Source organism: Pan troglodytes, chromosome 8 (genome assembly GCF_028858775.2).
Source record: "Pan troglodytes isolate AG18354 chromosome 8, NHGRI_mPanTro3-v2.0_pri, whole genome shotgun sequence".
Lineage (NCBI taxonomy): Eukaryota > Metazoa > Chordata > Mammalia > Primates > Hominidae > Pan > Pan troglodytes.
The window spans coordinates 89,590,197-89,612,236 of record NC_072406.2 but is presented as its reverse complement, the minus strand read 5'-3'; the positions used below and the strand labels follow the sequence as shown (position 1 = coordinate 89,612,236).

Here is a 22,040-nt window from a genome sequence, read left to right as displayed (position 1 = left end):
ATGTCCTGTGGTGAAGGACAGCCTCACCTCAACTTGGGAGCGACATCTACACTGCCTAGACTTTACCTCAACCCCCTGACAGATTCAATGTTTTGTGTGTCTCTTCAAAGACTGGTCTTGCCAAAATAGCTACCAGCTCCTGAGCAAAGCTAGAGAGAGCCCTTAGAATCACTCTTTGTAGTTACTTTCCCCATATTCCTATGCTGTTACATCTGTGTATTGCTCCAGGAAGCTTACACAGCTAATTCTATGAACTGAAAGCATATGCTACTTGCTTGAATGTATAGGGATGATTTATCGATGTAAGAAGAAAGAAAAATATCAGCCTCTCTCTTTATCCCCCTAAATATGTTGCATGTGTGGCATTTTACATTAACGGTATATACATAGCCTGGACCATTTCATCTTTATCTCCAAGGGCCCAAAAGAAAATATGTGTCAAATATGCCTTTCAAATAGGAATAATCCTATTGGTTTAACAGAGTTAAATAGATGTACATTCACTGATGTGCTGTTTGTGCATGAAATTAGACTGGTTGAACCCAGTGGGAGTACACATGGGCACACACATAATCAAATATATCACATTCATTACATTCACTTCTGTTAGGTGCCCTATGGAGGTTGTGACATTTCCCATCAGTATCCTCTACTTTTCTTTCTCAGTGGTGCCTGGTGGCAAATTCACACACACTTCTCTCTCTCTCTGTCTCTGTCTCTCTCTCTCATCCCCTCATCTATGCCCCAGCTTTTATTATATTTTAGGCAAATCTATGTAAAATTCTTACATCATTGGCCAATGCCTTGTGTAGCAGAAAGACTAGAGGTTTCACAGGACTGTACTTTTAGTAAGAATGTCCCATAGTGAATAGGTATGTCTTGCTCTCTGCTATTGGGAATCAGTTGGAGTTTTATTGGCATTGTTTTAACACTCCTAAGGGAGGCTTCTGTTTAAAGGAATCATATGATAATTTCCTTCCAGGACTTAATAGTGGTTCTGTATTTCATCTCATGCATAGATACTGAAATCACATTATGGGTATCAGTCAAAAAGTCAAAGAAGATACATTCTTTTTTTACTATTAAACATGAAATTTTGTGTTTATCTAATGAAAGATACACTAGATTTGCACTAGATTTGTTATTTTTGACTCAACATCATTTACCCAGATGAGAAAACATGAGTCAGAGAAATAATTGAATTGAGCAGTCTCCCCCAACAGGTAGTGAGCTGCCTGTTACTAGAAATATTCAAAGAGCAGCAGGATCGCATTTCATAGTGCTGTTGCTGACAGTTGGTTAGACTTTATCCTCATTGCTTTAATTAGGTTCCATAGAACACTAGACCCACGAATTGTTCCCGGATAAAAATGGTTCCCTGGGAACTTGGATAGACTTCATTTCTCATCCCCCTCCTCGAGATTGCCAATGCATATCAGCATATAAATACTTACAGAAGTCCTGCAGTCAGAAAGCGGAAAGGCTCTGTTTTGCCCAGCATTTTCCATTTTCATTTCCCTGTGGAATCCTTTCCCCATGTAATACCTGTGGGCATCACATAGCACTCACTTTGGGAAACATTTAATTAGCCCAGGGATCAGTTAGTTATAGCCTGTGGGACAGTCTGGCTCATTGCCTCTTTTGTGTGGTTCATAAGCTAAGGATGGTTTTTACATTTTTTTATTTTTTTTTCAGAGACAAGGTTTCACTCTATTGCTCAGGCTGGAGTGCATTGGTGCAATCATAGCTCCCTGCAGCCTCAAACTCCTGGGTTCAAGCGATCCTTCTGCCTCAGCCTCCCTGATAGCTGGGATTACAGGTGCAGGCCACCATGACATGCTATGTTTTCTTAAATTTTTTGTACTGATGGGGTTCTACTGTGTTGCCCAGGTTGGTCTTGAACCCCTGGGCCCAGGCAATCCTCTCACCTTGACCTCCCAAAGTGCTGGGATTACAGATGTGAGCCACCATACCTGGCCTAAATGGTTATTTTTTAAAAATCAAAATAAGTGTATTTTGTGACATGTGAAAGCTATATGAAATTCAAATTTCAGCGTCCATAAACAAAGTTGCATTGGAATACAGCCATGCTCACTCATTTACGTATCGTCTGTGGCTGCTTCTGTAACAAGCTACAAAGGCAGAGTTGAGTAGTATCCGGAGTCCAAAACACCCACCAGCCTAAAATAATTACCATCTGTCCCTGTAAAGAAACAATTGCCACTCCCTGTATGCCTGTCAATATTCCTCTTCAAGTGGCCTACAGGACTTGCTCCATAAGTTACCTATGGCATAGGTAATAGATAAGATGTAACATCTGTCCCCTTCTCATGGGGACATGTCTACATTCACTTCCCCAAGCTCAACTAAGTACTGCATTAGAGATGGAGAGGCCAGAGCCACGTGGGTCCCCAAGTTCCATAGCAGATTCCCAGCTGGGGTGAACATATGGATTTCCACTTCGCAAGGTCAGGAGAATGTGTCTGAGAATTTTGTAGCAGCATCATTCCTTGAGTTTCTCCATCCACCTGCCCACTGCTTCGGCAGGCCCCACACCCCAGGCCCTGCTGGCAGCTCAGAGTCTAAGCCTTACCCCCAAGAGGACCCCTGATCAGGGCCTGCAGGCCAGGCACCTCAGCTCACAGCAGCTGCTGGTCTGCAGGCCTCGAGGCATGTGCTGGGCTCTCCGGCACGCCCTGTAAAGAGCAGCTGTTAATTTTACTAGCTGGTGTGTTGGCTCCTCTGCCCTCCCCAGGGCTGCTGTGAAAATGAAGGAGAGTTTCAGAAATCAACCCTCAGTTGGCTCCAGAGTGAGGAAGAGCCTCCTGGTCCAGGGACAGCCCACTTGATCCTGGCCACTCATCTCTGGCTCCCAGGCCCTCAGGGCTCTGATGGCAAGTGCTGGCATGGCTGTTTTCCCTCTCCTCTGAAGTTTCCAGGTGCCTGCGGGTGCCTGCTTTGGCCTTCCATCCCATTGTCTGTCTGCCCATCCATCTATGTCCATTCATCCACCTGTGTGATCCACCGACATTGATTGGTGTTCCCTAGTATACAGAACTGAGCGTAGCACAGGTCAGTGGGGGCCTGCTAAGCAAGCAGAGCACTTGCAGCCTCTGTGCAGTCAGCAGCCAGTCCGGCCTGCTTCTGCCGGTCCTGTCTTGTCTCTGTCCGCTCTGCTTCAGTCTCTGTTGGGGCCTGGGAGTGAGAAACCCTGCCCCTTTGTCAGTGCATCATGATCTGAACTAGAGCTCCTACTCTTTTTTGATCTCCATCTTGCTCCTTGTGTCTCGTTCTCACTTGATTGGAACAAACAAGGAGGATGGGTGGAGCCCATAGCAGCCTCAAAACTCACTCCAGCTCTTGCATTGCCTCTCTCCCTGGGACACCCATCTTGGGAAGGAGCTGCTGTGTGTGGTGCGGCTGGGCAGTTGGGAGCCCAGCCTCTGCAGACTCCTGACTCCCAGCTCCATCTGTCTCAGGGGCTTGGCTTTTACCCTGGGTGAGTGGCTTCATTGTCTCATACCTCAGTTTCCTCATCTGCAAAATGGGGACGATAATAGCCCCTGCCTCTTAATGAGTTAATGCATGTAAAATATTTAGAACAGTGCCTCTGACATGGTTAGTGCTTGATAAGCATGGTTATTATTATTTTTGTTATTGTGTGTGTGAGCCCAGTCACCATGTCATGGAGGAAATGGGCTGGTATGGAGACAGACGGGTCAGGGGGTGAAGAACAAATCCTTTTCTGGGGCAGGGGTAGAACAGCCCTTGAGCCTCCCCAAACCCAGACATCTTCCAAGAGTGCTGAGCAGCTCTGGGCAGGGCCATCTGAAAGGCTCTGAATGCCCCAGGCAAGCCCTGGTTTGGATCCATCCAGATGATGATGTTTGCTCTGTGCACACACTTAATTCAGGCTTGTCCAGGCTGTGTCCTCTTTGCAGCTGGCTCATGCCAGCCTGACTCACCATTGTCAAGTTGGCCAGGAAATTCTCACTTCATATAGCCTCCCTGAGCTGGCTGGGGACTGGAGAACGGGCTGGGCTCTCCCTGGAGCTGTACGTTGTGGGCGCATGTGTCACAGGAAATGCCTTGGCAGGACAACAGATGAGTCTTAAGGAAAAAGGGTCAAGTGCACTTACTGTGGTCTCCGTATCCACTTCTCCCTGGAGGTGGGGCGAGGCTGACAGGGCAGGGACAGGCTGGTTTCGGAGGGCACATCTGCACCAGTATTTGGGGAGGTATGTTTGATGTACATTTTGACAGGTGGCGACCACACATTCATTGAAAGGAGATGGGAAAGCGTGTGAGGTCACCAGAAGATAAAGACCCAGATTCTACTGCACATGCGAGGCAGCTCCTCTGAGCTATTCCTCCAACCCTTCATCCATTCCTTCAAACATTCTGGAGCACCTGCTCGGGGTCAGATACTGTTCAATGTGCTGGACACATGTTGGTTCATTCAGCAAAAGCTGCAAAGTGCAGTCATCCAAAGTGTTGAAGGTGGAAATGTTATGCTTGCATTTTCTAGAATGATTTGGGGTGGCAAGGTTTCTGAAGTAGGGTTTAGTGATAAGTCAGAACCTGTGACCCATCTCTCAGTCCCTTGGACAGGCCTGGGAGCTCAAACATTCTAGTCCTGATTGCACATCCTGTGCAGTTCTGCAGCTGAATCCCAGGGGCCTGGGCGAATATGTGAGTAGTGGTTTCCCTCCCTGCCTCCCTCCCTTCCCTCCCTTCCCTCCCTTCCCTTCCCTCCCTTCCCTCCCTTCCCTCCCTTCCTTTCCCTCCCTTTCCCTCCCTTCCCTTCCCTCTCTCCCTCCCTTCTTTCCCTCCCTCCCTTCCTTCCTCCCCACTGCCCCTCTCCCACCTCCCCCACTCCTCCCTCCTCCCTCCCTCCCTTCCTCCCTCCCTCCCTTCTTCTCTTCCTCCCTTCCTTCCTTCCTTCCTTCCTTGCCTCATTCCATTCCTCCGTCCTTCCCTCCCTCCCTCCCAACCCATAAAAGCTGGCGCCCCCTGGAGGCATTTCAGGAAATGAAATGTCTGTATTTGCGGCTACTGAGTTGGGCTGGGAGACTTTTCTTACCCAGGTTTTCCCCCAAGGCCTTCAGAGGGTGCTGACGGCTTAGCACTCCGTTTTTGTCAGAAAAATATCCTTAGAGCCTCCATTTCAGCTGCGAGAAAGTTTGTTTAGCAGGGAGACTCAAAAATAGAGATGATGATGACAAAGTCATCAGCCTTTGTCGTTGCAGGGGAGCGCATGCTTGGAAAGTCACACTCGGGACCACATGCAAGCTGATGCCTCCAAGTTTAGTTTACGAGGCTATGTTTAGGAGGAGGCAGACTGACTCGTGCCTACGGGCCCCAAACAGCCCAATTTGGTGCACTAAAAGCCTCATTTTTAGACTCTGGGTCCAGAGTGAGGCTTTTTCCAGAAACAAACAAACAAACAAACAAACAAGAAACCTACTTCAGGGAAATGACAACAACAGAAAGCCACCATTTGCCCTAAAATTTTTATTGTAAAAACTATTCTCTCCTGTTTGGGTAGTGAGGACAGGACATGACAGTGGCTTCTCTGGCTTTCTTAAGGAATCGGGGCACTTGGAAACTCAATTAAATGTACCCAAGCCTCTTAAGCACCAAGGCTATCTTTTTGCTCATCCAGTTAATTTCAGTTTGTAAAATTGGCCTTGTGCTGACATGATGGAGGCAGGGTGAGGGTGGCAAGCCAGGGTCCTCTGTGAGCGGAAGCTTGCTTCTCTGTTCACAAGCCTCCAAGGGCACACATCCTTCCCCGGGGCATCAAAGGGGACCATTAAACCTGTTTGCACCACATCCCTGGGAGAGCAAACTTCTGGGCCTTCCTTGTTTACTGGAGGTTGGTTAATTCGGAAGGTAGATGGACTGGGCATATTGGTTCCCCACTGGCAGGAGCAGCCCAGGATTCAGCAGGTTAACGCAAAGGATCGAGAAACTATCACGTTCCTAGAACTGTTCCCAGACTTTTAGCAAACAGGCTGAATTTTGACCTTTTTTCCATTTTTCTTTTTAATCCTCCCTCCCCGCACGTTTTGTGGCTTTTGGTGAAATGGCTGTCCTAAGGGAAACAGGACAGTTCATTGAAAAGGAGAGAGAAAGTAAAGACCCCTTTCCCACACCACCTTCCCTCAGATGCAGCCTTTGCTTACACTAAAAATAGCTTGAAACAGAGGCTGAATCACACAAAAAAGTGGCATTTCAGGGGACAGAGGCTGCCAGCTCCCTGGCTGCTGCTGAAGTCTGTTGGGTTTATTGGTCTCTGAGCCCCGACTTGCCCAGGAAGGCGTGGGGTTTGGAAGTGTACTGGGATAGGTCCAGAACATTCTTTTTGTTTCTAGAGCAAGGGCCTGGTTGTGTCTGCCTTGGTTGGAGAGTCTGTCCAGAGCTAATTATATCGGCAGGCACTGATAGAGCCTCTGCCTGGTGTTATGCCTCAGGGGTGGAAAATCACTTCCTGCAAAGGAAAGGGGTTGTTTTCAGGAGCTCCTTAATCCCTGAGGCACCTGCATGGGCTCCCGGGGAAGCTGCCATGAGGTTATTGTTTCCCTCTGAACCATGAGGTGGGCAACTTGGTTTCTTGGCCACCTGAGATCTCTCCAGGAAAAAGCTCAGATCATCAGAAAGAGAGAAAACAGTTTACTCACCTTGGTCCATGCTGTGTGTCTCTCTGGCCCTTGGGGATTCATGACAGTGTTTGAGATCAATTCTGGATATGGGAGAAGAGAGGCAAGTCACTTACTTTTATCTGAGGAGCTGCAATCAGCAGAAACCTGGATACTAACCCTGGCTCTGCTATCACTTTTCTGGTTGACCTTGGACAAGTCAATTCCCTCTCCAAGGCCTCAGCATCTCCATAAATAGAGGGGGCCGCAGTAGTTTTTCAGTAGTTCGTTCCCTTGCAGCCCAAAATGTCTTTATGTTTTCTTATCCCCTTCACTGTCCTTCATCAGCAAAGGCCACAAGGGTTAGGCTCACATCTACTGTGCCCTTGGCCCTGTGCTAGGCACCAGGAGAACTGCAAAAGGAGAGAGAATGCACTTTTCTTAGCTGCCAGAGTGATTGGCGTGAAGCAGAGTTCATCAAGGGGTGTCTCTGCATGGCTTTCCCCTGGTTTTGCCTCCATTTGAAGTAAAATCTCAAACTGTGTCCCTGGCTTACAAGGCCTCATGAGTTACGGTGCCTACTTTTGACTCACCTCCAATGATTCTTTTCCTTCTTCGCTCCTTTCCAGAGAAGAAGCAAAGCCTATAGGTAGAAGCATGTAGATGGGCCTGAGGCACTGGGCAGGGGGAAGGATGCCGTGGGAGGAGGGGGCCATATTCCAAAGGGCCAGATCAATGAGAAGGAGTTGGCTTCTTTTGAATCATTTCAGCTATGGAGCTCTCTTTTGGAACCCTCCTCAGTTGGAAGCCTCTAAGGGGATCTTGTTCCTAGTTGGTATCAAACGTGGTAACCCCACTAGCCCCAAATTTGACTGCAAGAGCCTCCTTTCCAATTGAGTATCCTCTGCTTGAGGAGCTCTTGGGTAAGATAACAGCCCCTATCCTTTGCTCTTTGTATTGCTTTTGACTGAACTGCTGCAAATCATGGGGCCCCTGAAAGTCCATCCCTCCTCCAGAGGTAGAAGCGCCTCCATCTCTGTGTACCTGAAAACAATAAAAGGCATGTTTATTTAAAATAATGACTGCCGGAGGCCCCCAGGAGGGGCTGAGGATCGAGGAAACATTACTGTGGCCAAAGTCATTTTTTATTTCTGGAGCAAGGTAGCAGACTCAGGGGGGTGGCAGGAGCTGCCAAGCTAGCCCCCAAATTTATAGCAAGGGTGTTAAACACTGTGGGTGATCAGTGGAGTTGACATTGCAGAAATTCCCCAAATGAAAATTCCTTGTAGGTTAACTTTTAGATGAACTTTAAAAAACAGGGGCAACAGACCCTCAATGGGCTAGTTCAAGTGTTTCCAATTTCATTAACATGATTTAAGCGAAGACTCTCCCTTGCCTCCCTGGATGCTAAATTAGAAAACATCACTATTCCTCTGCCCTTGTGCCTAGTTTGCAAACCAGTGGGTTTATCTGGTTGTTTTCCCCTGAGTTGGAGCACTGCAGCTGTTTCCATAGCACTCCGGCCCACAGGGAGTTGTGTGTTGGGGGCTCAGTGTTGTCTTACAGAAAAAAACCTTGTAAAGGCAATTCAGCAAGCCACCCTTCTAGCACCAAGAGATACAATTCCTCTTCCCGGGGCTGAGATGGAGAGATACAGATAGAGAGAAAATAAATAAATAAATAACCAGTTTCTCTTTCATTTAACTCTCAGAAACAGCCTCTGGTGCTAATTATTTCTGCTGTAGATTTTGTCAGACTTTGAATCCCAATCCTTTTGCCATAGGTAGTATATTTTAGAGATGCAAAATGATATAAAAAACAATCCACTTTCCTGAAAGATAATTTTGTGTACATTAAGCAGACACATTAAGCCATTTACAAGAGAGTTGTTTGTTCTCAGGGATTTGGAGGAAATCTGAATTTCTAATTCTGGGCTCTTTAATAATTTTCAAAAGAACTGAGGCTAATGATTAAACGTCTTTGAACTTCCCCAGGCTGTCTTCTATCCCATGATCTCAAAGCATTTGAAAAGGAATAGAATTCTTTACCTTGATGAAATCAGCAGGAGAGTAGAGGAGACACCAGCCCCACCAGGAGCTTTGTGGCAGAATGGGGGAACGTAAAGTAAAGAGGCTCAAGAAAAGTGCACAAGGTCACTTTCAGAGCTTCAGATGTGGAGTTGAATGAAGAGCCTTCACACCAGTTCTTATTTCACAGCCTTGGCTGCTAAGACTTGGAAAGAAGGCCAAAGAGAAAAGAAAACCAAGGTAGGACTTAGTTAAGGATGTCTATAATGAGATTACACATGACATGCAACCTTATCTAGCTCTAGTGTTTAAGGATTAGAAGAGATCAAGTCTAGCAATGGTGAACTTTCATCATCTTTCATCTTCTGGGTTCATTCTGATTGATCAGTAGCAGCTACAGAGAATATTTGGCCAAAGATTCAAGGTTCAGCAGCAAACAATCATAATGGCTCTGCTCTAAGGATTCCGAGGGCTGGGTGCAGTGGCTCATGCCTGTAATCCCAGCACTTTGGGAGGCCAAGGCAGGTGGATCACTTGAGGTCAGGAGTTTAAGACCAGCCTGGCCAACATGCTAAAACCCTGTCTCAACTAAAAATGTAAAAATTAGCTGAGCATGCTGGCAGGCACCTGTAGTCTCAGCTACTTGGGAGGCTGAGGCAGGAGAATCACTTGAACCTGGGAGTGAGAGGTTGCAGTGAGCCGAGATCACGCTACTGGACTCCAACCTGGGTGACAGAGCAAGATTTCATCTAAAAATAAATAAAATAAAATAAAATAAAATAAACAATTCCATCATTGACTAATGATGCCTGCCATGAGTGCCAGCTTGGAAGGTGGTAGTACTAGTGTTATTTGTGCCTTAGCTACCTGTTCTAGGTCACATTCCCTAAAGTTTACATTATGTGTGATTAAAGTGGGGCTTGTCCAAGGTCTTTTGGTCAGTTTCAGACATGTCTCCTGACCCTGTCTAGTATTTGATACCCCAGCTGCATAGGTTAGACCTCAGAGAAATAGCAAATTTGTCAGCTTCCTGTAGCAGCCTTCTTTTTCTTTTCTTTTTTCATATTGCAGCCTGACTTCAGATTTTTCCATCTGGAGACTTTCTTTAGTGTTTGGAGAGCAGAGGGGGTGGATTTCAGAGCCACAGTGATTCTACAGACAAACAGAAATGCAAGCACAATTTTCCTGTTTGTTATGTCCACTCTCAAAATTCTCTTTGCATGAAGCACACGCTGATCACAGCCCTCCCACTGCAAAGCCTTCCCCTCAGCCCACTCCCGGGTTCTTTCTCCCAATCGCTGCAGATGCCTTTCCCTGTGCCCCACTCCCCCGGCACTGTAAAAAGCTTTTGGTGGGGGTTGATGCGTCATCATTTCCTTCCATCATAGCCTCACCTTCTATTTCTTCCTGTTTCTCCCTTAATGTTCTTTCTCTTAGCTATTCATGCTCACATCTTAGTGGCTGTGCTTACAGAGATAAATACATTTTGCCTCTGACCAAAAACAGTTTCTGCCCTGACTTGAATTTAAAAGCCTGCCAGAATTGCAGTGGGGAGCAGAGGCAGAGTCCTCAGTTTCATCCTGGGAGCCATAAAAGTTTTCTAAGAGTTTATCATCTCCATCAAGATGAAAATGGGATTTCAAGGCTTCAAATAGGAAAGATAAATAACAAGGAAAACTCCAGCTTTTGTCAAAGCAAAGTTCTCTTTACCAGTTTTATGAGTCTACCTGTTGTGCCTGCACCCTGGCATCTGTTTCATTGTGGTATCAGACAAAGCCTTCTCCAGGAATTTATGCAAACCTATGACTGGATAGAGAATTTCAGGCAATTGGTAGAGCTTGGAAGATGGCTGACAAGTCATATTCTTGGGCCGTAACTCACTCTCAGACTCCTCATTCGTTCCTCAATTCTTCCTCCTTCCCTTCCAGCATAATGGGAATTGGAATAGAAAGCCCCATTAACTGTAAGGCCTAGGCTCTGATTTATAGGGCATTATAACAAACGGGACTACGGTTCGTTGTACTTGGCTATCTTTTGCATTTGAGGTGGCCAGGATTCTTTGTCAGGATTAGATATTGCCCCCTTGGCCTCAGTAAATGGCTGCGTGCAACTAGGAAAGGCTCAGTCAGTGTTTCCAGCTGCTCAAGATGACCCCATGTTTCCTTTGAGGAAAGCAGTGCTATAGAGCACCCATGTGTCACTCTGGATGGCCACGAAAGTGCCCAGTGAGTGCTCCCTGGAACTTGTTTCTGATGTGAAAGGTTTGGTGGGAAACTCAGGGAGACATATTACATCCTGGTAGAAGGCACGTCCTATGGATTTGCCCTTGATGCTTCTTTTTCCATTGTCCTGGCTTAAGCCCTGTGACCCCTTCCTTCACTCATTATAGCAGCTACATGTCACTCTCCTCATTTGTCCCATCTCCCCGCTTCAGTCCATCTTTCATGCCATTGCCAGATGAATTTTCCCCAAAGCCAGCTTTGCTTAGGTTTCCCCATGGCTCAGAGACCTTCAGTGGCTTTCCAAGGTCTAAAGCCCAAACACTTCAAGCAAATGGTCAGGGCCCCTATCCTCTTTCCAACCTGTCCTTCTTCTGCTCTCCTCCATGCACTCCATGTGTTCAAATCCTACCTCATCTTTAAGATGCAGTGCATAGTGTTCCTTCCTCTGAATCCATCAGTCTTGGAGAGTATTCGCATACACTTGTGAATGTGACTTATCCACTCTAAAGGCAATGAGGCTGAGTGGTTAAGAGCACAGGCTATAGAGCCAGATTGGCTGTTTGACCTTTGTTCTGCCATGTACTAGTGTGACCCTGAGCCAGTGACAGAAGACAATCGTAGTACTTACCTCGTAGGGTTATTATGCAGATTACATGACCTAATATTTATAAAGTACTTAGTACAATAGCTGGGGCAGACTAAGTGTTGTATACATTGTTAATAAAACATAGTAAACTCTAAGTTCACTGAGAGTCAGAAACATGTGTTTAATTTTATAATCCTCTTTGTCCTGTGCTGGGCTGAAACAACCTTGAACCAGATTGCTGTGAAAATGAAATTTGAAGAGAGAGAGAGAGAAGAAATATATGTGAAAGCACATTGTCATATTTTTATTCAATAATCAATAATTCAATAATCTTATTGAGTATCTGGAGAGACCAGGCTCTCTGTTGGGTAATTGTTGAACAAAATGGAATGAGATATAAATCATGTATAAACACATTGAGTATGACTGTGTAGAAGACAAGTGGCAAACATTATTCTTCTCTTGTCCCCATGTTACAGATGAGAAAACCAAGGCTCAGAGAATCTTTAATAGCTTAGGTGAGATCACACATCCAATAAGCATCTGAACTGAGATTTAAATCTGGGATCTCATGACTCGATGACCCAGGCTGTTTTCATGTTACCATGGTGCTTCTCATTCAAGAATAAGTGAAGGAATGAATGGGCATAGGAAAGAATGAATGAATGGGAAGATCTCAAACATACGTGGCTCCAGAAAGAGAGCAAACCAGAGACTTGCCATAGAAAGTGAGTTGTAAGTCATCTTGGGCAGGTAGCAAATCCCTGAAGCCATAACCATTTGTCCAGTCGAGCATTCACTATGGTGGTGAGATGGGGCAGTTTCATTGCCTCCCCTTTGGGGACCACCTTGCTACCCCTAGTGTCATACCTCAGTGCTCTCCAGTTATTTCCCTCTGTGGCAAGAGTGGCTTTATTTTCTTCTCTTTTGGGTATTACCCAGGGCAAACAGTGGATGTGACGATGGATGGTAAAGGTATGTCATCATTCCCTCTTTGATGTGCTTTCATCATAATGGGCCTATTTGGAAGGTTTCCATAGGTACAGGAACAATGCCTCTCCACTGGGCTTCGTCAGCCACCAATGATCCAAGCATCAGGGAAAAAGTCTGGAGTGATGCTGGCTGGTTTCCATGGCAACCACGGCTTGCCTCAACCCTGCACACATGCTGCCCTCTTTCCAAGTAGGAGTGTGTTTATTTATTATTGGTCCAACCTGGGAGTGCCTGTGCAGCTGCGTAGGTGTTGTCCCTACCTCTGCCATTGAGGTCATGTTCTCAACTGGGAGATGAAATCACAGCTGGGTGATGGAGGCACGATATTTTCTCCACCAGGAAAAGCTCTCATTTAGGCTTCAGATCTTGTGTTGTCCATCAGCGTGATGACAGTGTTCTCCGCAGGGGTTAGAGAGGCTGATCTAGAACCGTTAGAGTCAGACACCATCTAGGGTCCTGCGGTGAATCGCAAACTGCCCCAGAGAGCTGATGGTGACGCACAAATCTTTCATAAACATACAGCATGCTGCTATCCCTTGGGGATGCCCATGAGCTGGCTGAGCACGCACAAGCCTGAGAAACTCTAAACCTGGGCAGTCCAACACCAGTGGTCAGTGAGCATCTGAAATATGAGTTGCTATGTGCTGTAAAGCTGGGAGTAGTAGTGCACACCTGTAGTCCCAACTACTTTGGAGGCTGAGGCAGGAGAATCGCTTGAGGCCAGGAGTTCAAGGACTGTGCAGTGAGCTATGATCATGCCAATGCACTCCAGAGAGACCCTGTCTCTAAAAAAGCAACAATGCTGTAAGTGGAAATTTAGTACAAAAAAAGACTGTTAAAAACCTTATTATAATTTTTATATTGATTACTTATTGATAATATTTTGTATAGATTAAACTCCATTATTAAAATTAATTTCACTTTTTTCTTTTTACTTTTAAAAAATATGCTTTCTAGATGGATAATGGTGATGGCTGTGCGACCATGTGAATGTACTTAATACCACTGAGCTGTATACTTAAAAATTACTTAAATGGTAAATTTTATCTTATGTATATTTTATCATACTAAAAAGAAAGCAAAAAAAAAAAAATCTCGAGGTTAAGCAACCATCTCTCCAGGCCTCTTCTTCAGCAGTCTGGCCCACATTTCTAGAAGCCCCCAGCACACCTGCGCATTTATTTCACAGGTCAAGAACCAGTCACAGGTCGCTCCTAAGCCAATTGTTGGCATAAGAATGAGAGCACCAGGGCTTGCTCAGACTAATCGAGGTCTGCCCAGGAGTGGGGCCAGCATCAGTTTTGGTGAGGTACCTGCACCCCTGAACAAAATCAGGTTTCTCTGAATGAGGGAGGGGAATGGAAATGACTGTTAGGAGGCAATCAACATTATAATCTTAAAGAAAAATGTACAAGAAAATTAATGTATGGGAGTTATAAGTGAGAGCAATCTGAAAACTTCTTTCCTCCACTTGGAATATATATATATATATATACACACACACACACACACACACGTATATATATGTATATGTGTGTATATATGTATATGTGTATATATATATATGTATGTGTGTGTGTGTGTGTGTGTGTATATATATATATATTTTTTTTTTTTTTTCTTTTTTTTTTTGAGACAGAGCTTTGCTCTTGTCTCCCAGGCTGGAATGCAATGGTGTGATCTCGGCTTACTGCAACCTCCACCTTCTGGGTTCAAGTGATTCTACTGCCTCAGACTCCTGAGTAGCTGGGATTACAGGCACCCACCACCACACCCGGCTAATTTTTGTATTTTTAGTAGAGACAGGGTTTTACCATGTTGGCCAAGCTGTTCTCAAACTCCTGACCTCAGGTGATCCACCCGCCTTGGCCTCCCAAAGTGCTGGGATTACAGGTATGAGCCACCATGCCCGGCCCCACTTGGAATATTATTTGTCTTTAAATTTGCATAGAGTTGTAAATAAAATAAGTGTCAAAGAAATGTGCCTTCTAGAAAATTTAGAATGACCTGTGTGGTTTGTCTTATGTTTCTTCTGGACAGCGATGCTGATAGGGGCTCTTCTCCTCCAATTACAAACTGTCATCTTGGACAAGCTGCTTCACTGTGTCTCACTTGCTTCATCTGTAAAATGGGAATAATGATAACACCGGTTTCATAGACTTGTTAGTTAATACATGTAAAGTGCTTAGAATGTGTCTAGCACGTAGCAGGAGCTGAACAAGGATCATCTCTCATTAGGGGCTGCAGGGGGACTGGTGGCTGCTGAAGCCTTCAGAACCTCCCTTCACATGCTCACCACAGCTCCTCCAGCAGGCAGAAGGCTTACTCGGCAGTGCAGAGAAATTACCCCAAAGGAAGCTTTTCATCAGAGGTGGCTGATGAGTGCCTGATGGATGCTTTTTCCTCCCTGGATGGTCCCAAGATGACTCTTCCTAGATGAAGGGCCTCCTCCTGAGCCTTGTTGTAGCTCAGTGGAAAATAAATAAAGAGGGAACAAAAAGTCCACGAAGAAGAAACAGTTTGTTGGGTGGCGCCTCTCAGGGCCAGTCTGATTTAATTGACGTCAAGCCTGTTATGAGTACTCATGTGGCTAGGATAAGTGGCATTGGAAGCCGGGTTGCCCAGCATCCTTGCTCTCAGAGCCCCACTTTATGACCCTCTTAGGGGTTAGTGCCTATCAGGAGGCTGTTTTGAGAGTATCTGTGGGGAAGAAGGGCTCAGATTTAAAACTGATTCTAAGTCAACAATTCAAAAATATAAACAAGGGAATTTGTGGTTGCTCTCACAATTAATTTGGACCAGCAGCCCACTGGAGACATTGCTGGGAACCCCAAGGAATGTAGGGATTTAAAAAAAATGTCATTGAAACTTAGACCACAATCACTGGGTCCCAACAGGCTCTAGTGTTAATTCAAATTGCTATCTATTGGGCAGAGAAAGAGAATTTCAGTGCCAGAAGCTACCATAGAGATACCTTGTAGTTCCACCTTATACTGCCGAGAAGGAAACCGAGGCCTGGAGGGAGCCCATGATGTGTTCATGTTTACACCGCAAGTTAGTGTTAAATATTCCATTTTTTGGAAGGAATTTTACTTACATGCATATTTTCCATTATGTTTATAAATTTCCCCCTATTTTAAATTATCCCCATTCCCTACTATTTGTATCTTTCATTTTTTCTTTATAAACCTTATAATTCTCTAATATACTATATATACTTTATTTATTTTACTTATTATCTATCTTCCCCTGTCTCCACTAAAATCCAAACTAACTCCATAAAAGCAGGGCTTTTTGTCTGGGTCACTCCTGTATGGTTGACACTTATTTCCTGGAACACAGTAGGGGCTGAATGAATGAATCTGTTGAACGAATGGATGAGAGCCTGAATGGGTCTCATAGACCCATCTTGGTAGAAGTAAGTTCTCCTTTGGTCATCTAATTCAGAGAAACTTGGGGAGAAATAGAAAAGCCATTTCCACTCCAAATGGGAATCTAAGGTCAGAAAAGCACAGGGTTGCCCAGGGCTAAGCTGTAAATATTGGCATTCTGAGAAAGAGGTCATAAGTTTGGAGACTTTGCACTTTCTCTTTTGAAATGGAAAAGTCATTTCATTTCACCACATCCACTAAGGTGCATGAAGTAAACAGCAGACACGCTGGATGCTTGGGGCATCATTCCTTCAACAGGGACAACAGCTTTCATGAGGGTTCTACTAGGTTAAGTAGAGAGGAGCAGATTTTTCAGGGGAAGGGATGGCAGAAGCAAGGCTGAGAAGTCAGGCGTGATCATTCATCTGAGCTCCTACTATGTGCTGGGCTCAGAACCAGATGTGGATCTACAGCTTATTTATGGGTGCATTTGAGGGAGTAAGCGTTTATGAGTAGGACAATGAGGGAGAGAAGGATTAACATTTTCTGCCTGTTTCTTGAAATGTGTCTTAATTCCTTCCTAAGGAAGGCTGACCAAGAAAATAATGCAAGAAGAGAAAGTCTCTTCAAAGGAGCCCAGCTAGGGGCTGTAGATGAAAGGATTCCTTTGTGAATAAAATGAAGGAAGGAAACTGAAGTGGTTCAGTGGTTGAACCACTGGCCGAATGAAGACCTGAAATAAGGGAAATGCTTCTCAAAATTAGAGACCAGGCTGGGCTTCCTAAAGACGACTCATGCGGAGGGAGGCCCCTTGAGCTGGAGGGCTCAGTGGAAACCTAGAGACAGAAATGAGATGTAGCAGTCAAGCAGAAATTGAAGAATGTTCTTTATATTGATACCCACCATGTGAAGAGGGTGACAGTGAGTATGATGCCTTTAGATGCATATGAAAGAACTTTCAGACGACAACATAAAATTTCCAAAATATTTTGTTTAACCTGTTCACACACTTTCATTCATTTTTCCCCCTCTGAGAGTAACTATTTGTAACCCCAACTAATAATGAACACTAGTGTTTATGAAGGATTTACTAAATGCCACCTACAATACCAGGTGCTTTTTCTACATCACCTCATTAATCCTCATATCCCTACTATGAGAGTAGGTACCGCATTCATCCCCATTCAGTGGAGCCCATAGGGGAGGAAACTGACGTGGGAGGCTGGCTCAGTTCCCTTAGTGATGGCAGTCTGATGGAGGTGCTGACCCAAGTGTTTTGTATTGAAAAATAATACAGTGCAGCATTATGGGGCAGGGATGGGGAGCTGCTGGCCCATGAGCTGGATATAGTCTTGATGTGATTTTATGTCATTAAGGAAACAATTACTAAGAGTAACACACCCTTTACTCCTGTAGTCATAAATCTGTAGTCTACTTTTAAAATCTACTGATAAGCTTCCAAAATTATGGGTTCCTTTAAGAAAGTTTCTCTTTAGTTCTAATTTTATTATTGTTGTTTGATTGATTGTTTTCTTTTCTGCCTACATATGTCTGATTTTCTCTTCACAACTGCATCCTAGATGCCTTCCTTAGTCTCTTCTGCTTCTCTTCTGTTACTCTTGTTTTCTGCTTCTATATATTTATCTGCTGTTTTCCTTTCTGTACTTTTCCCTCTTCTGTCTGGACCCATTAGTATCCCTTAAATGCCTGTGAAAAGGAATTCAAGTGAGTTCTTATTGCTTATTGGGTAGAAGAGGGTTTTATGCTTTAATTTAAAAATGGTTGAGGATTTAATAGTATTTCTGTCTTTAAAAGATAATAACATTACATTGCTTTTTTACTTTATTTGTATTAGAAAAATATTCTGACTCTTCATTAGGCAGTTGTCCTTGATGGAGTGGGAAAAAGGCTCAGAATTCCGTCAAGCAGGTGTATCAAGAAGTTGCTATTTGGTCTGTTGTCTTTCCTGGTTATTCATTATTCAGTTTAACACAGAAATCATTAAACATACACTGTTTTCTATGGTGCCAAACATCAAATGAAACATGCTTAGGCTTGTGAACCAAGAACTTCTAGAAACCAGACAATTACCAAGGGCGTCAAAATGTCTCATCTTGTTGCTTGTAACTGAACAGTGAAAATGAGCGTACATGTAGGGGCCATGGAATGAGGATTTTAATTTGAATCAGAGGTTGGGGTGAAGAGCAGTCATTTACAATATTACACAAGTCATCTTACAATGAATAGTAATTCTATCTTGAAATTCCACCCTTCCTGCCATGTGATTATAAATTTGTTTATAATTGGGTAAGTCCCACCAGTCCTGTGAGATTGCACCATGCTTTATGTTTGCATACAGTGCTTTATGCTTGTCAAGGTGCTCTGCCTTCTGCTATCTTATTTGGCATCTAAACATCCTAAATACCCTGAAAGTAATGAGACCTGGAGCTAAGAGCTCTCTTTACAATAAGGAAGCTGAGGATCAGAGAGCTTATGTCATTTGCCTTGACTACAGCAAGTTACTAGTGGCTGTAGACCCAATGCAAACCCCACCCAAACCAGAGCCCCACCCAAACCAGGGCTTTTCTCTTGAATGCATATGGCAAGAGAGAGACATCCCACTGTCCATTGTGTTGAAGGTAGAAAATGGAGAATGTGGCAGAGTGAGCTAACCCGCTTGGTGGCCCTCACCCTGGCAAGAGACAGATTTTCCTTCCTCTCCCTGAAGGGTTAAGACAAAAGAAAATATCTGAAACTTTTCCTAGCTGAGCCTTTGCTCCAGAACTCAGACACTTTTGCGATGGAAGTGGGGCATTGGGGAGGCAGAAAAAGCCAATACATAAAAAAGCAGCAACCTCACCACCTCACCTGGGTCCCCATGAAACCATTCCACCCAGATGAGTGAGTCAGTGGGTGTTCTTTTCATGGTCTGTCGGCTCGGTGGCACCTGAGGCTGCAGTGATCCCCATTGCTGCTTCAGGTGAATGAGCACACAGAGCATTTTCAGAACTATGGCTTACTCTCTCAGTGTATAGCAGTTTAAGTGCTGGGGACTTCTCTGAACTCATTGAAAGAAATAAAGCCCCTCTGTCTTTGTATCCCTAGAATTGGAAGCTCATGTATTTGTGATGCTGGAAAGGGCAAATATTCATTGAAGGAAAATAGCTCACATTTACTGAGGTCTCACTATGAGCCAGGCACGGAGTGAAGCAACTGGTTGGCCTCACCTTGAACTCTCACACCCAGACTAGGAGCTAGGCACTGTGATAATTGCTGTTTTACACAGGAGGGAACTCGGGCTCAGAGTGGATGAATGACTTGCTGAGGGTTGCACAGCTATTAAGTGGTCTGCCTCCATAGCCTCTACTTCCCAGGATCTCCAGCAAGGGATATCTCCTGAGGCAGTGGCTTTCACACTCTTAGAGGCCTGGAGCTCTGTGTACACTAACTGAAACCTAGCTGCTTTGGTTAAAGGATTGGGGTCAGGAGGAGACTGTATCCTCATGGCCCAGCAAGAGTTCTGCAAAACCCTTGGGATTCTCAGTAGAGCAGATCAGGATGCTAATGCCAGCCTTCTCTGGAAGTCTGTCTCTTTGAAGTTGAGGTCATTTCCACCACACCCCAGAGGGACCCATCTAGTCGATGCCTGCCTGCCTGGCCACCACTTCCCTACTGGAAAATCATCATTTCCCATGTTCTAGTTGGGGAAGGACCCAGCAGCTCTTTCTCTTTGGCCCATCTCTCTTCCTTTTATGAGCCAGCTAAAAGGAATTCCCCAGAGGTCATCTTTGTCCTTGGCGTGGGAAAGAGAGAGGCCTTGTCAGCAGGTGGGGGAGGTAGGAAATGCTGTTCTCCTGTGGGCTGAAGGTCAGTGAAAGGTGAGCTGGGGCTCCTGAGGCCAGCAGGTTCTGGCACAGAAGCAGCCCGGGAGGAAGCTGCCCTGGAATGTGCTGTGGACAGACCTGCGTAGATCCCTTCTTTCCCACGTCCAGGCTGTCCCAGCGTCTCTGACCAGGCCAAGGTCACCTAGGCGCAGGCTCTTCTCCTTACCTCACAGACAAAAAGAACTTAGCACTGTAATCTAAGTGTTCCCACTCCTCATTTGAAAAGGGAAGCATTTCATTTTTATGTATGTATGTATGTATGTATGTATTTATTTATTTTGAGAGGGAATCTTGCTCTGTCACCCAGGCTGGAGTGCAGTGGCACGATCTCGGCTCACTACAACCTCTGCCTCTTGGGTTCAAGTGATTCTCCCACCTCAGCCTCCTGAGTAGCTGGGAATACAGGCATGCGCCACGACTCCTGGCTAATTTTTGTATTTTTAGTAGAGATGGGGTTTCACCATGTTGACCAAGCTGGTCTTGAATACCTGACCTCAGGTGATCCACCCACCTCGGCCTCCCAAAGTGCTGGGATTACAGGCATGAGCCACTGTGCCCGGCCTCATTTTTTTTTTTTTAATGAATTAAAAAAAAAAACTTATGTGGCAGTTGATAAAATAATTATTTTGAAATTAGCCACTTATCTTCTAGAAAAAAAATGTTTGTTGCTCTTCTGATATTGGTAGGAGTTTCTTCCTCTTCCAAGGTGACTTTTTGGATAACACCCTGAGGGGACTGCCCTTCATCCTTTATCTCCATCGCAGCCATTCCAGGCCTTCTGTGACTCCTGGGATAAAATAAACATTAGTGGGCACTGTTCCATTACAGGGTTCCCTTTTAGTGTGTTCCATTGTTATCTCCCCCTCTCCCCCAGGACCTATTCTCCTGGGAAATGATAAACCTGGGAGCTTTAGTGGTGGAGAAGGTCTACAGAGCCCAACCTCAACTTGAAATTTCCCCAGCCTCTGTTGGAAGCCAACTAGGTACCTGATTTTCCTGAGTGGGACACGGCAGCCCCCTGGGTGGTCATAGCACCACAGTATACTGTTTTACTTACCTGTATCTCTTGGCCATGCCAGCAGCAAGAGCCTCTTGGACCTAGAATGACCAAGGACCGTGGCCTGTCTGAGTTTTAACTCTGGATTTAGAAGATTGGGGATCTTGTTTCAGACATTTACTCATCAACAAATACCAAGTTCATTGCAGGTAGGGTTCTTGGAAGGTAAGCTCTGACACGAAGTTGAGTGTGCTGGAGGCTCATACCCACGGGAGGAGGGGAAGGCAGCAGGACTGTGCAGAGGTTGAGTCGTGATGCAGGCTGGATGCAGCCACAGCCAGCCCCAAGAGCACCAAGATGGCCTGCCAGCATTGTGCTGGAAGGAGTGCTGGGATGGGCTGACATGGGCCTTTATTCCATCACTCCCATCACTCAGAGGAGGTGGGCTGCCCCTGAGGGCATGACCTCGGGCCAGGTAGCTCTCTGCAACTGAGCAAGCCCTGAAGAAGCTGCTGACAACCCTCTCACGAGCTGAGCAGCAAGTCCTTCTTGAAGGGGGTCTGTGCCTGTCACAGGATTTTCTCAATGGCTGAGGCACTGTGTTGAAACACGGCAGATCAAGTTGGAAAGGCTTGGTCTCTGTCCATGAAGTGCTTACAGTGCTGTTGCCCTGACTGCAATGCGGTGGATGCTATTATGGAGGACTCTTGTGGTGGCTGCTTGGTAGCCCCAGGCAGGCACCAGGTCATTAACAGCCGTGTGAATTCCCTTGTCACTCCTAGGAGATATATACCTGCACCTCTGTTTTGCTGAAGAAGAAAGTGAGGTTCTGAAGTGTTGAGTAGCTCCTAGGGGTCATACGGCCAGCTGGGAAAGATGCCAGGATTCAAACTTAGGTCGGACTCTGAAGGCAGTGTGCTTTCCTTTATTCATAATTGCCTTTGAGATTGAAGGCAGAGCCAACAGGAGCAGGACCATTGTGGGTGTTCAGCAGTGTCCCCTCTCCTACCCTTGCTCATACCCAGTTTTAGCTCTGTGCCTGGACTCTAGCTGTCCCCCGCCAATGGTGCCACAGCTCCATGCCTCTTCTGTGACCTTCACCACTTTCTCTGCCCTTGGGGCTTCCTCTTCCTCTTGACTTTTCTCAGCACTTAGGTGTTGGCCATAACTGTGTTTTTGGATGACTGCATTGGGTAAGTCCCACCAGTCCTGTGAGATTGCACCTTCCCAAAAGGCAAGGAAGTTGTATGGGAACTGATTTAGGCCTTGTGTGAGATTCCTTTGCTAACAGTCCAGGAAGCTGTGTCTGGGGCAGCTTC

At 45.5% G+C, this 22,040-nt stretch overlaps 1 protein-coding gene and 1 long non-coding RNA gene across 45 annotated transcripts in view; one reads left to right on the top strand and one right to left on the bottom strand.

Moving 5' to 3' along the window:
* KCNMA1 (potassium calcium-activated channel subfamily M alpha 1) overlaps positions 1 to 22,040 on the top strand; it is a 764,605-nt gene that overhangs the window by 240,929 nt on the left and 501,636 nt on the right. The gene's annotated exons all lie outside the window — the stretch shown is intronic.
* On the bottom strand, positions 6,236 to 12,559 carry LOC107966759 (uncharacterized). The gene is made up of 2 exons (XR_008537413.1): positions 12,347 to 12,559; positions 6,236 to 8,873 (listed from the first exon to the last, which is right to left on the bottom strand). It is a non-coding gene; the product is annotated as an uncharacterized LOC107966759 (long non-coding RNA).